This window comes from Cetorhinus maximus, chromosome 13, assembly GCF_964194155.1.
Source record: "Cetorhinus maximus chromosome 13, sCetMax3.hap1.1, whole genome shotgun sequence".
In the NCBI taxonomy this organism is placed as follows: Eukaryota; Metazoa; Chordata; class Chondrichthyes; order Lamniformes; family Cetorhinidae; genus Cetorhinus; species Cetorhinus maximus.
In genome coordinates, this window is record NC_135891.1 from 16,423,369 (window position 1) to 16,436,407 (window position 13,039).

General features: G+C 40.0%; 1 protein-coding gene across 1 annotated transcript in view; it reads right to left on the reverse strand.

Moving 5' to 3' along the window:
• Window positions 1–13,039, reverse strand: part of LOC144688449 (protein phosphatase EYA1-like) — a 261,652-nt gene that overhangs the window by 106,194 nt on the left and 142,419 nt on the right. The window lies entirely within an intron of this gene.

Here is a 13,039-nt window from a genome sequence, read left to right on the forward strand (position 1 = left end):
ATAAATTTATAGTTGTATCAATTTAAAGATTGACAGATAAAGATTTTGGCATTTTGATCACTTTAAAGTTGAATACATAGAGCAAAATCATGCTGGATAATTTAGCACACCCTTTTATTTTAATGCTTCTTTTAAAATAGCAAAGAACTCTCATCCAAATACGTTAAGTTCTCATTTGCTAATAGTAGTGTTTTTATCTCGAGGCTTACAGATGGACTGGGTAGATTTATTGATTGACAGAGAGATTTATGGATAAATAAACAAATTAAGATGTAAACTAGCAGATATGTAGAAGGACATAAAGTAGATAGGACAGATGGTAAGCTGATAGGCAGATTTATAGTCAATCTCAGAGTAAGGGCATTTACAATGCCCATGATGACTTTCTGGCAATTTTAGATGGAAGCATATGTCTATTAATGATGGGCAACGATAGAATTAGTTTGCACTCAGCTCTGGTGGCCCCTATAGTTCAGTAGTCTGCCGATACTCACTGTCAAGGCTCACTCATGGACAAATGTCACCTGCGTGATTTCAGTTGAGCCAGAATCAACAGCATTTGGGAAGAGAGTGTTTCAGAACGCTGCTACCCTTTGTGCGAAAAAGTGCCTTCTGATTCCGCTTCCAAATAGCCTAGCTCTAACTTTAAGATTATGCTTCTTTGTTCCTGGATTCCCCGACCAAGGGAAATGTTTTCCCTACCCTAATGAATCCCTTTGTCACTTTAAACACCTCCGAGCCTTCTAAACACAAGGAAATACAAGTCAACTTTATAAAGTTGTTTCCCAGATTTTGACCCTTTAAGTATCATTCTGGTGAATCTGTACTAAACACCTTCCAGGACCAATATATCTTTCCTGTAGTTCATTGCTCAGAACTAAATGCAGTATTCCAGATGGGACCTGACCAAGGTTCCGTGCAACTGAAGCATTACTTACTCACTTTTAAATTCTAATTGCCTTGAAAGCAAAGCCAACATGCCATTAACTTCTTTGATTATTTTTTGTTTCTTTGCAGACTGACTAATGAATAGATTCATGCAAAGGTATTGATAAACTGACAAACATCGAGAAACAGAAGGGCAAGTCTAGCAAAGGCAGAAAAGATCTGATACATGTGTAGGTGCAATTACTAGTGGGCAGATACAGAAGAGACAGAACTTTATATACGAATTCATGAGTTGAAAGATTGACATATTCATAGAATGAAAAGTTTATAGAGAGAGATGGGAGACAAGTGGTCAGACAGATGAGTGGGCATACAATATGTTAGAAATGTTAGGTTTTGTCAAAGAGGAAACAGTTATACAAGATTACACAAAGAGAGATGGACAGATGCCTCAATTGATAGATTAAGATTGGCAGATTTATATATTGTTAGATTTTCAAATGGACAGATGGGAAACATATTAATTATATATTAGTAGCTAGATGGATTTACTAATCCAGAGATTCATAGTCTGACAGGTGGTAAGAATTATTGATTAATGGAAGCAGATTGACAGAAGGGGAGATTTACTGATTAACAGATGGTTACATTTAAAAGATAGACCGATTTCCAGATGAATATATTTATATATTGACAGATTGATGAATGGTTAAACGCTTGAGTAGTTTGTAGATCGATAGGTTATAGGTTGAAGGCGCTATTGATGTGGAGATTTGTAATTTGAAATGCCTATAGATTGATAAATAAACAGAGGAATTTATGGATTGGCAGATGGGTAAATTTTATAGATAATTATATTTGTTTAAAATGCGGGAATGTTGATAGACATACTGAGTGATCCATTTATGAATTTAAAGCTGGCAGGGTTATTGATAGACATATCTTTAGTGTTCATAGCCAGCGGGCAGCGGGAGCAGTGCCAGATTTAGGTTTAAGCTAATTAAGCTACAGCTCAGAGCCTCATAAAATGAGGGGCCTCTAAATAAAAAAAATGGACTCATTATCAAGTTTTATCATAATCAGTTGTTAAATATAGAAGAAATGGGAAAACTACTCTCTAAGCATGGACTTTTCATTCTAATATGGCAAAAGTATGCATATATATGGCTACACAGTTACTAATCATATTGAGTTCACAAATTTGCGCAGATATAACGATAATTCATCTCAAAATTTCATGAAAATCCAGTGAAAAATATTGCAGCCAGACAAAGTGAAAGACTTCATTCAGTTACCCCTGCTGCTATCCACTGAATTATTGTCTTTGGCTTAAATATGTCCCAGGTTGAAGTTTTAACTTGCGCACCACGTGTCTGTTGGTTCCAGTTGCAACATCGGTTGTGCTGAGGTGCCTGGCTCTGCACCTGAAGTGCTGTAGCCTGCAAGGCTACGGACCAGGTCCTGGAAAGTGGGATTAGAATGGGCGGCTAGCTTTTTATTATTTTTGACCGGCACAGAAACGATGGGCCGAATGGCCTCTTTCTGTGCCGTAACTTTTCTATGGCTTTATGTGCGTCTCTGCGAGTTGCACAAGGAGTCCTTCTCTCTTTGACACAAGGTAAATATCTACATTGTTGAATGGGTAAGTGTGTAAATACATAAACACGCTGGGCAGTGCTCAAATCATTTTCAAGTCCTGATTCCACTGTACCTAAACATCTCTCTGACACTAGGTGCGAAGCACATGCAAGGGCTACTTCAGCTGTAGCTGATAGTTATAGTTCAATTAGGGAGAGGCGATGGCAGAGTGAAATTGTCAATGGACTAGTATTCCAGAGATTCTGGGTTTGAATCCCACCATGGCAGATGGTGAAATATGAATTCAATAAAAAAAAAATCTGAAATCAAAAGTCTGATGATGACCACAAAACCATTGCCAATTGTTGCAGAAACTCAGCTAGTTCACTAATGTCCTTTAGGGAAGGAAATCTGCTGTCCTTACCTGGTGGGACTTACATGGGATTCCAGCCCTACAGCAATGTGGTTGACCCTTAAATGCCCCCTGAACAAGGACAATTAGGGATGGGCAATAAATGCTGGCCTAGCCAGCGATGCCCACATCCCTTGATCGAATAAATTAGTGATGCTCTTAATCATCTTCACACTGATAAGTGTGAAAAAGGTGATACAAGGAGAAAAGTTGGCATTCTGCAGAAGAAAGTGGAGGAATTAGAGTTTGTATTTATGTCAGAACTTTGGAATTGTGAGTTGGATCAGTTCCACAAAACCAACAAGGCCTACAGGACGCACAGATGGATCTTAGTACATGTGAAAAACTTTACACATCACTCTCTCACTTCTTGAAAAACCCATGAAAGTTTTGACGAAGCTGAACTCAAAGCAAAAGAAAATCTGCCAGATTTAGATTATAAGCGTGTAAATAAAGGGAAAAGGATTAGTAAAAAAGAAGTCAATGATGGTGATGCACCCAATGCTGATGAAATGCTTTCTCCAAGAGACAAATTTCAGGTAAAATCCTTTATCCCTATCATGTGCGCACTTAAAGCCAACTGAAGCAAATGAAATATGCGAAAATGCTGTGAACAATTTTTCATTTTTGATTGATTTCAATGTCTCAGGAAAACGGCTATATATATGAAAGTGTAAAACTTCTGATGAAAGACTATCCTGATGATGTTGATGTTAACCTTGTTTGGGAAATAAAGCACTTCCATACTTATATTAAGGAAAATGATGCAGATAAAGGACATTTAAGCCACCAGGACCTGTATCAAGTCACCATCCAAGATAAGATTCAGTTGGCATTCCCTGATGTAGAGAGGTCATTTTCGCGACTGTAAAACATCAAGAATGAACTGCTCAAGGAAAGCTAAGTGCCCGAAACATTATGTGCATTGAAAGTGATAAACTTAGTAGCTTATCATTTGAGGACCACATTGATGACTTTGCTCTCCACAAATCACGAAAGAAAATGTTTTAAATTTTCAACTTTATGTGATGTGTAAGCAGACCCACTGCAGGTTGCATTATTGCTTCCATTTGGTAGGCTGCTGATTTGTGTAACAACAGAAAGGTTTCATATCTATTAATTAAGAAATCATGAACGTGTTTTAATTTGAAAATATTATATTATGCAAACAGGTATTTTGTAAGATGTGTTTTAGTTAGATTATAATTGCTTCTTTGTGCCTCCACCTTTGTTTATATGCAAATATAAAGCTTTCATATCATTGTCCTTTCTGAGAGAATAATAAAGTATTATTTTTATTGTATGGGGCCTCTTAAGCTTGACACAGTTTAGATCCTCAGCATATCATATTCCGGCCCTAAGTGGGAGGCTGGATGCCAGCCCAGGATTGGTCCTTGGGCCAGATTAACCTTTTTTGTGTGAACTGCTGATGACTGTTGCACTTATCCTAAAAAAAAATTGAGCTGCCTGTCCTGCAAAACAACTGCCCAATGTAAGTCGCAAACTGAAGAAGCAACAGAGGAATGGGGTCAATCACGAGGAGGGAATCGGGGGTGAAGGTATGATTAACGATGCTGAAGAATTTTAAGTGGAGTAGGCTTGGATTTTGCCATGCTCATCGCTGACCAATTGCAGTAAGCGTGCCCTTTGCAGCCGCAGTGTCACCAAACGTAGCCTTTCAGTGAGGAGATCTCAACTATAAGAACATATACATATGGAAGCCACCTTCCAGAGATGCCTGTAAAATCACCCTGAAAAATTTAGCAGTGGCCTGAATGCGCAAGCAGATTTGACACAGGCCAACTCACTGTTCAATTCGTCATTACTATGCCGGTAATGGGTATAATGCTAATGTGTTTCTACTGCCTGTGGTTTTAGACTGAAAAATGGGTAAACTTATTGTTGGTGTGGTGATGGAAGGACAGACGAAAGACAGATAGAAAGTCATGTTTACAGATGTATGTAGAAATGGTGCTCAGGTTTACAAATGTACAGATATCCAGTTATATGATTTAACCAGATGCAGTGATTGGTAAACTAACCTTACGAGTGATTAACAGATGTAGATTGACAGTTGGGAAGGTTAACAGATATAGGTTTGCAAAGGATAGGTTGACAATGGAGAGATAGTTAGAAGATAAGGCTCTATACCTATTATGTGTTTATGTTTCTTAATTATATATATAAATGCATTTATTTATATATAAAGAATAGAATACTCAGTTTCTAAACATAGGCACTACAGATGTAGAGACTACACACGTCTGAATATTTTTACTGATTGAACAGCGAATGATAGAATGGCTCACAAATTACAGAAGAATAGATGGATTAAGTTGGTAAACATTAATAAAGAAGATAAGCTTTTGTCTGTGGAGTGATATATGTAATCACCCATAAATAACCCACTTCAAAAAGATAATTGCTTATTCAGAAATATGAATAAGCTTTAACATAATTATCCATCTTTCAACTCGTGTTACTTTTCATTAAAAAAACGTGCTTGTTTAACTTAAACTGAGTGTCAAGACATAATTAAAGAAATTAGCATGCAGAAGTTATCAAGCTCCACAGTACGAGGGAGATATATTAATATGTGCAGTTAAAACTGAAGCACGAAAGGTGAGTTGCTGCATTTTTACTTAAATGAATTGATCTCCCACATAAAATTTGTCACAGTAACTTGTCCAAACCAAAATCAGCCTTTAACATAAAACATCCCTAGGTGCTTCACAGGAGCATTATGAAGCAAAGTTGGACACTGAGCCATATAAGACGATATTAGGGCAGATGGCCAAAAGCTTGGTCAGAGGTAGGTTTTAAGGAGTATCTTAAAGGAGGAAAGAGAGACAGTAGAGGAGCGGAGGAGTCTAGGGAGGGAATTCCAGAATTTAGGATCTAGGCAGCTGAAGGCACAGTCACCAATGGGGGAGCAATTAAAATTGGGGGATGCTCGAGAGGTCAGACCTAGATGAGCACAGATATTTCAGAGGGTTATGGAGCTGGAGGAGATTACAGAGGTAGGGAAGGGTGAGGCCTTGGAGAGATTTGAAATCAAGGATGAGAAATTTAAAATTGAAATGTTGCTTAACTGGGAGCCAACGTAGGTCAATGATGATGGATGAAAGGCTCTTGGTATGAGTAGGGACACATGCAGCAGAGCTTTGGATGACCTCAAGTTTACAGAGGGCAAAATGTGGGAAGCTGGCCAGGAGCACATTGGGACATCAAAACTAGAAACAATAAAGGCATGCATAAGGGTTTCGGCAGTACATGAGCTGAGGCCGGAGTGGAGTCAGATGATGTTACATAGATAAAATTAGGTGGTCTTAGGTGATGATGCAGATATGTGGCTGGAAGCTCCTCTTGGAGCCAAATATGACACCAAGATTTAGAACAATCTGGCTCAGGCTCAGGCATTTGCCAGGGAGCAGGGTTGAGTTGGTAGCTAGAGAACAGAATTTGTCGTGGGAGCCAAAGACAATAACATTGGTCTTCCCAATGTTCAGTTCGAGGAAAGTTCTGTTTCCTGACTACTGGGTTTTAGGGAAGCAGTCTGATTATTTAGCAACAGTAGAGGAGCCAGACAGGTGGTGGTGACATGAAGCGATTCTCAACGTTGGCTGTTTAAACAAAATATATATTAAAAACTATAAAAAATAGGTAGGATTCCCAAAATTTCACAAAATATCCAAAATGATTTATGCAATATTAGAATAACAATTAAATACCCTTTCCCATACATATGAGCTGGATTAATTTTGCTGGTAACAGCTTTACTTTTACTGCAAACTCTCAGTATATGTCAACATCCCTTTAGCATGTACAAGCTTCACATCCAACATGCATTCCTCCTCCTCCTTCAGGCACCCTGCCCTAAGAGGGCATTGGCAATCATGGACTTCCATTGGATTGGTCCATGATCATGCTTAGCAATGATTTGCCATTGCCTTCTGCAGTATGGCTAACCAGGAAACTCTTCCGCTCACCATCAGGTATATTATAAGGATTTACAGGCTGATAATCAACCAGTTTGGCCAAGTTATAAACTCACATCCTGTAGCCATCAAGTCCTGAAGCAGGACTTGAACCCAGAGCTTCTAGCCCAGAGACAGGGATACTACCACTGTGCCACAAGACCTCCCCGCCAATATACATCACCATACGTTTATCCTTCTTAAAATTCATCAGGCATTCCTTAGCTCTTTCGAATCCCTTCATACTCTGAACCATTCCCCTCACCTGGTTACACCACTTGGATAATTAACAAATTTCTAAAGGGAATGAGATAAATACTTGAAGGAAAAATATTTACAGGGCTATGGGAAAAGAATAGAGGAATGAGACTAATTACAAAAAGCTGGCACTGGAATAAGGGACCAAGTGGTCTCTTTCTGTGCTGTTTCATTGCATGATTTGATGACAACCTTTACTACAATGTTGTACGATTTACCTGGAAAATGCAAGGGAAAGAGTTAAGCCTAACTCCAAGATTTCAGTGAAGGTCCTGATAGTCTTTTGTTTCAGTCACACTGATTTGTTGTTTTTAAATCATAAGTTAGAATGAATATTTAAATGGATATCATGACCTCAAATTGCTCTTTAAACAAAAACTGTGAAACGAGATATTCTCTATGATTAATGAGCCAGTATTCTGAAAAGTTAACGATCACAGAGAAAACAAAAGCTTTCTTCTATTTTTCACTTACGAGGCAATTACACGGCTTAAGTGGTTCCAATTACATGTTTGGGGGTGGGGGTGGGGGGTGGAGATGGGCCTTTCCTTTGCAGTTCGGTAGCATCTCTAATTGGGCTGACCAAAGAGCAGCGTTGACCTGTTGTTGCAAAACGATCAGGGAATCAGATCATTTCTCCTGAGTGTTTGAATAATGACAACAGGGATGCAGGTGAAGAGGAGAAGCTAGGTGAGGAAAGCATACAGAAGGAAAGTGCAAAAGAGTCAAAATAGCTTTCAAATAAATAAGCCTGCCAATTTACTGTGATCAGCGTTATTGCTGAGTGCATTTATATCGGTTACCAATCGCACCTATTGAGCCATTAACACAAATAAAGGTCTGTTTTATGAAGAAGCACTAGCCTTTGTTGTTCTTTGCTACTGTTCCTGGTTACCACAAACCATGGAGGTATATCTGCATTCTCTAGCAGGGCACAGAACGAAATGCTTTGCCGCTACTGGGAGCAGGGGGGGGAAATAGTGTTAAAACCTTAGTGAGACTGTTAGCAGAAATGAAAAAAGATGCATGGTGGTGTCCCAAGCTTCATTCTTAATGGAATAACCAACTTTGCCGCTTAAGTTTGCACCTACAATAATAACAACAACTTATATATAGATAGCACCTTTAACATAGTAAAACGTCAAAGGCACTTCACGGTAGCGTTATACAATGAACATTTTACACTGAGCCACGTAAGGGCAGGTGACCAAAAGCTTGGTCAAAGAGGTAGTTTTAAAGGTTTGTCTTAAAGGAGTAAAACAAGGTAGAGAGGTTGAGAGGTTTATGGAGGGAAATCAGACTTTAGAGCCTAGGCTGTTGAAGGCATGACCATCAATTAAAATCGGGGATGCTCATGAGGCCAAAATTGGAGGAGTGCAGGTAACGCAAGGCTGTATCTGTAGGGCTGGAGAAGATTATAGAGATCAGTGGGGCAAGGCCATGGAGGGATGTGAAAACAAGGATAAGAATTTTAAAATTGAAGAGCTCCTTAACTGGGAACCAATGTAGATCAGCGAGCACAGACTGAGTTAGGGCATAGGCAGCTGAGTGTTGGATGGCCTTAAATTTACAGGGGGTAGCATGTGGGAGGCCAACTAGTAGGGCATTGGAATAGTCTAGCGGTATCAGAGGCATGGATGAGGAATGCAGCAGCAGTTGAGCTGAGGCAGGGACGGGGTTGGGCGATATTACAGAGGTGGAAATAAGCAGTGATGGTGTGGCTATATGGTTGGAAGCTCATCTTGAAGTAAAATACAATATCAAGGCTGTAAGCCTGGTTCAGTCTCAGGCAGTTGCTAGGAAAAAGGGTTGAGCCGGTGGCCAGGGGACAGAATTTGTGGTAGGACTGAAGATAATGGCTTCCCTCTTCCGATAGAAGTTCTGCTCATCCAACACTGGATATTGGGCAAGCAGTCCAACAATTTAAAAATAGTGGAGGGGTCGAGAGAAATGGCGGTGAGGTAGAACTGGGTGTCATCAGCATATAGGTGGAAACTGACAATGTGATTTCAGATAATATCACTGAGGGGCAGCATGTAGATGAGAAACAGGAGTGAGGGGGGTACAAGGATACAGCCTTGAGGGGCCACTAAAGTAAATGGTGTGGGAGTGATTGAAAGTGATTCTCTGGCTATGACTGGGATGAAAGGAATCTCACACAGCTGGATGCTGGTGGAAAGGTGTTGGGAGGAGGATGGTATGATCAACTATATCAAAGATTTCAGACTGGTTGAGAAGGATGAGGAGGGGTAGTTTATCTTTGTCACAGTCACATAGGATGCCATTTGTGACTTTGGTAAGAGGCATTTCAGTACTGTGGAATTTATGACCTTGCGTCGATCAAAGGGTCAGAAGTGGGGACGTTCCCTGATGATTCTATAACGTTCAGTATCATTCATAATTCCTCAGATATTAAAGCAGTCCGTGTGCAGCAAGACCTGGACAACATTCAGGATTGGGTTGATAACTGGCATGTGACATTCACATCACACCAGTGCCAGCCAATGACCATCACCTACAAGAGAGAACCTAACCATCTCCCCTTGGACACTCAATGGTATTATCATCGTTGAATCCCCCTGTTATGCCTTTTTGTGGAAGACAGGCACACAGAGCAGTTAGAAGAGAAATGGTTCCCAGAGGTTCGAAATAGGCTCAAAATGTTGGCTCTGAAGAAGATCATACCGACTCGAAACATTAGCTCTGTGTCTCTCTCCACAGATGCTGCCAGACCTGCTGAGTTTTTCCAGCATTTTCGGTTTTTATTTCAAAATGTTGGAGCTTCATTGAGTGTTTATTTTGCTGCTCTCCACATGGCTGGTGGACTGGTACATTGTTGCTCAGTACCTGACTACAATGAAACAGGAAATGTGGCAACCTGGATGTACGTTCTTAGAGCAGTTAGTTTCTAGCTCTTTGCAAACAACATAACGATACATTGCTCTTTCTTTTAAAAAAGATATAATGCCTCTATATATTAATATAGCTTCCAATCATTAACTTTTTGTATTATGCCTCAACTAAAGAAGATTGACAATCGACTTTTAAAAATAACTGAACACATTAAGAATCTTTTATAGTTTGTTTTCTTTTCTCAAAAAAACATTATTCACAGTGTAGCAATTGGTAGAATGTTTTACCTCCTCTTCTGAGCTAAAGCAGCGCGCTACAGTCTGTCTTCGGCCTGGCAGTACGTCTCCTCAAGCTCTGCACTATGATCCTTCACCATATTTTTCTCTTCTAACCACCCTACGTGCCTGTCTTCCACCAGCTTTTCAACTTCCAGCTGTGCCAGCTCTGCTTGGCTTCTAGCATTTCCTCTTTTAAATGTTGTTATCCAGTGTAGTAATTATAGTTTGGATAAACATAGGGCTGCAGCTTTAAGAATAATCCTATGTTGTAAGAGAACGTGACCTGCGTAAACGGATGAGCCAGCAGCACGGGGAACCTCTGAGAGGAGAGTTCTTCTTTAGTTATAGAGTTTGATGCACACGTGTAGTTGCCGCTGCTGTCTTGTAAATAAAGTTAAATGTGTCCACTTAGAAAAGTTGTCTGGAAGATCAACTCTATAACATCCAGTAAATCACTCTCCGACTGTGATATAGTGTTAAGCTGCACCTGCAGTTCACTGATTTGCTGTCTGAACTCAGCATTGTCATTCTTTACTCTTTCAAGTCCTTCTATTTGAAGCACGTTACTGTTGAAGCTTTGACTTGAGGTTCAGGATCTCCCTCTTGGTTGCCTCCTCTGCTAGATATACAGCTTGCAGTTTCTCTTCCATATGCTCCTCTTCAGCCACATTATGTCCTGTTCAAACTTCAGGTCTTTCCAGGTCAGCTGCTTTATTCTCTAGTTCTAACGTTTCACCTTGGAGTGCAGTTAGTTTCTGGAAATCTGCTGTTGAGCTTCCTGAATTAGCTCTCTTTCCTCTTCTGTGAAGAGCTCTTCGTGGCTTTCAATATCTGACGGCAACCCATTCATGTGGCTTTGCCCGTTATCTCACAACAATGGAATTTGTCCAATCTGTAGGCTCCATGATTCTGGCAGTCACTTTCTTGCTTCTGATTGGAAAGGCGCTTTTCGATGGGTGTACTACCTTCAACCCTCAATGCCACCTCCTTCATCTCCTGGTTTACTGAGATAAACTGCAGCTGTTCACAACTGCTCAACCCCAGGATAGCAGGACCATCTGTTTCAGTGATACAGAACATACAGTTAACATATTTTCCTTTGCGTGTTCTGCCTGATTTGGGTTGTTCCTAGCTGTTGAATCTCATTTCCCCTATATGGCAAGTTTCAGAACATCCTTCCTTGGGTAACCATTTTCTTTTAAATTTTCAGGAAAGGTCTTTATAGTCTGAGCGGGATGTGTTACTCTGTGATCTGGTATCAAGCTTCAGCTTCAGATTTATGGTTATGAGCTTATTTATTTTCTCTGGGAACTGTCGCATCCAGAAACTTCATGCATTTGTATGGTTCCTATGCCTATTGTATCCTCAAACTCATTGCCATCTTCCAGGGTATGGATGTTTTTGTTTCTTTTCCTTCTCATTCATCCTGTTGCTCTGTTTCCAATAACTTGTTTACCATCTTCTTTCTTTGTTCTGCACATCTTTTCCCAGTTATTAGGTTTTTCCACAAGTTTGCAGTTTGATCTATGTGCGGGACATTTCCTTCTGTCTGCGAGCTCATGTGGTCGTCCACCGTTCATCATATATCTTTCTCTCAGTCTGGCGTGCATTCTTTTGTTGCTGTTTCAGTGAATCGGCCCTGCAGTGATGCCCACATCCCATGAATGAATAGCAAAAAAATAATCTTTCTCTTGACTTAACTGGAAGCTAGCTGTTTGGGTAGTCAGTATCTTCATCTGTCTATTCATGTGCTCTGGCAAAGTCTACAGCCTGCTATATTATAAGCTTCTCCTCTTCAATCAAATCTTTTTGTACTTCAGGGTGTTTAGAGCCCAAGATAAGCAGATCTAGCAGCCTTTTGAATCGGTGTCCTTGAATTTACATTTTCTGACTGCATTTTTCAATCTTGTTAAGAAATTGTCGACAGGATCACCTGGTTCCTGCCTCAGGCTTTGAAATTCATATCAATGGACCTAGTGATTCGGCTTTGGCTGGAAATGTCTGCTGACTTTTTTCATAAATTTTGTCTGGGTTTTTACTGTCATCCTCATTCATCTACCAACTATTTAAAAAATTAACCCTTTTCCTCCTGCCCACAAAAGGATGTAGTTGACCCTTTTCTCTTTGTTCTTGCCTTTTAGAAGACAACTGAATGTCAGTCTGCACTTTTGTTTAAACTTCTTAAATGTCTCTGTGTGTTCAATGCTGTGGTGGCAACCGTTTAGTTTTTACATGATTCACTCAGTTTTTCTCTCTCTGCAACAAATTTGGATTGATCTTTTTCAGTCGATTTCTGCATTAAATCCATTTAATATGTTTGGGATTTTACTCACAGGCAGCCACGATTATGTGTTTTTGTTCCCAGAGACTCAAAATAATCACACTTTTAGACTCAAATGTTGGAGCTTCATTGAGTGTATTTCTTGATGCTCTACATGTAATTGGTTGACTGATACATTGTTGCTTGGCATCTTACTGTGCAGAAATGGGGCACCCTGGATGTTACTTTGCATAATAATTAGTTTCTAGCTCTTTGTGAATAATATGACAACATAACACCCTGTCAACATTCTGTGGGTTACCATTGACCAGAAACTGAGCTGGACCAGCCATATAAATACGCTGGCTATAAGAGGAGGTCAGAGGCTGGAAATTCTGGGGCAAGTAACTCATCTCCCGACTCCCCAAAGTCTGTCAACCATCTCCATGGCACAAGTCAGGAGTGTGAAGGAATAACCTCCTCTCGCCTGGGTGACTGCAGCTCCCACAAGAAACGTGAAACCATCCAGGACAAA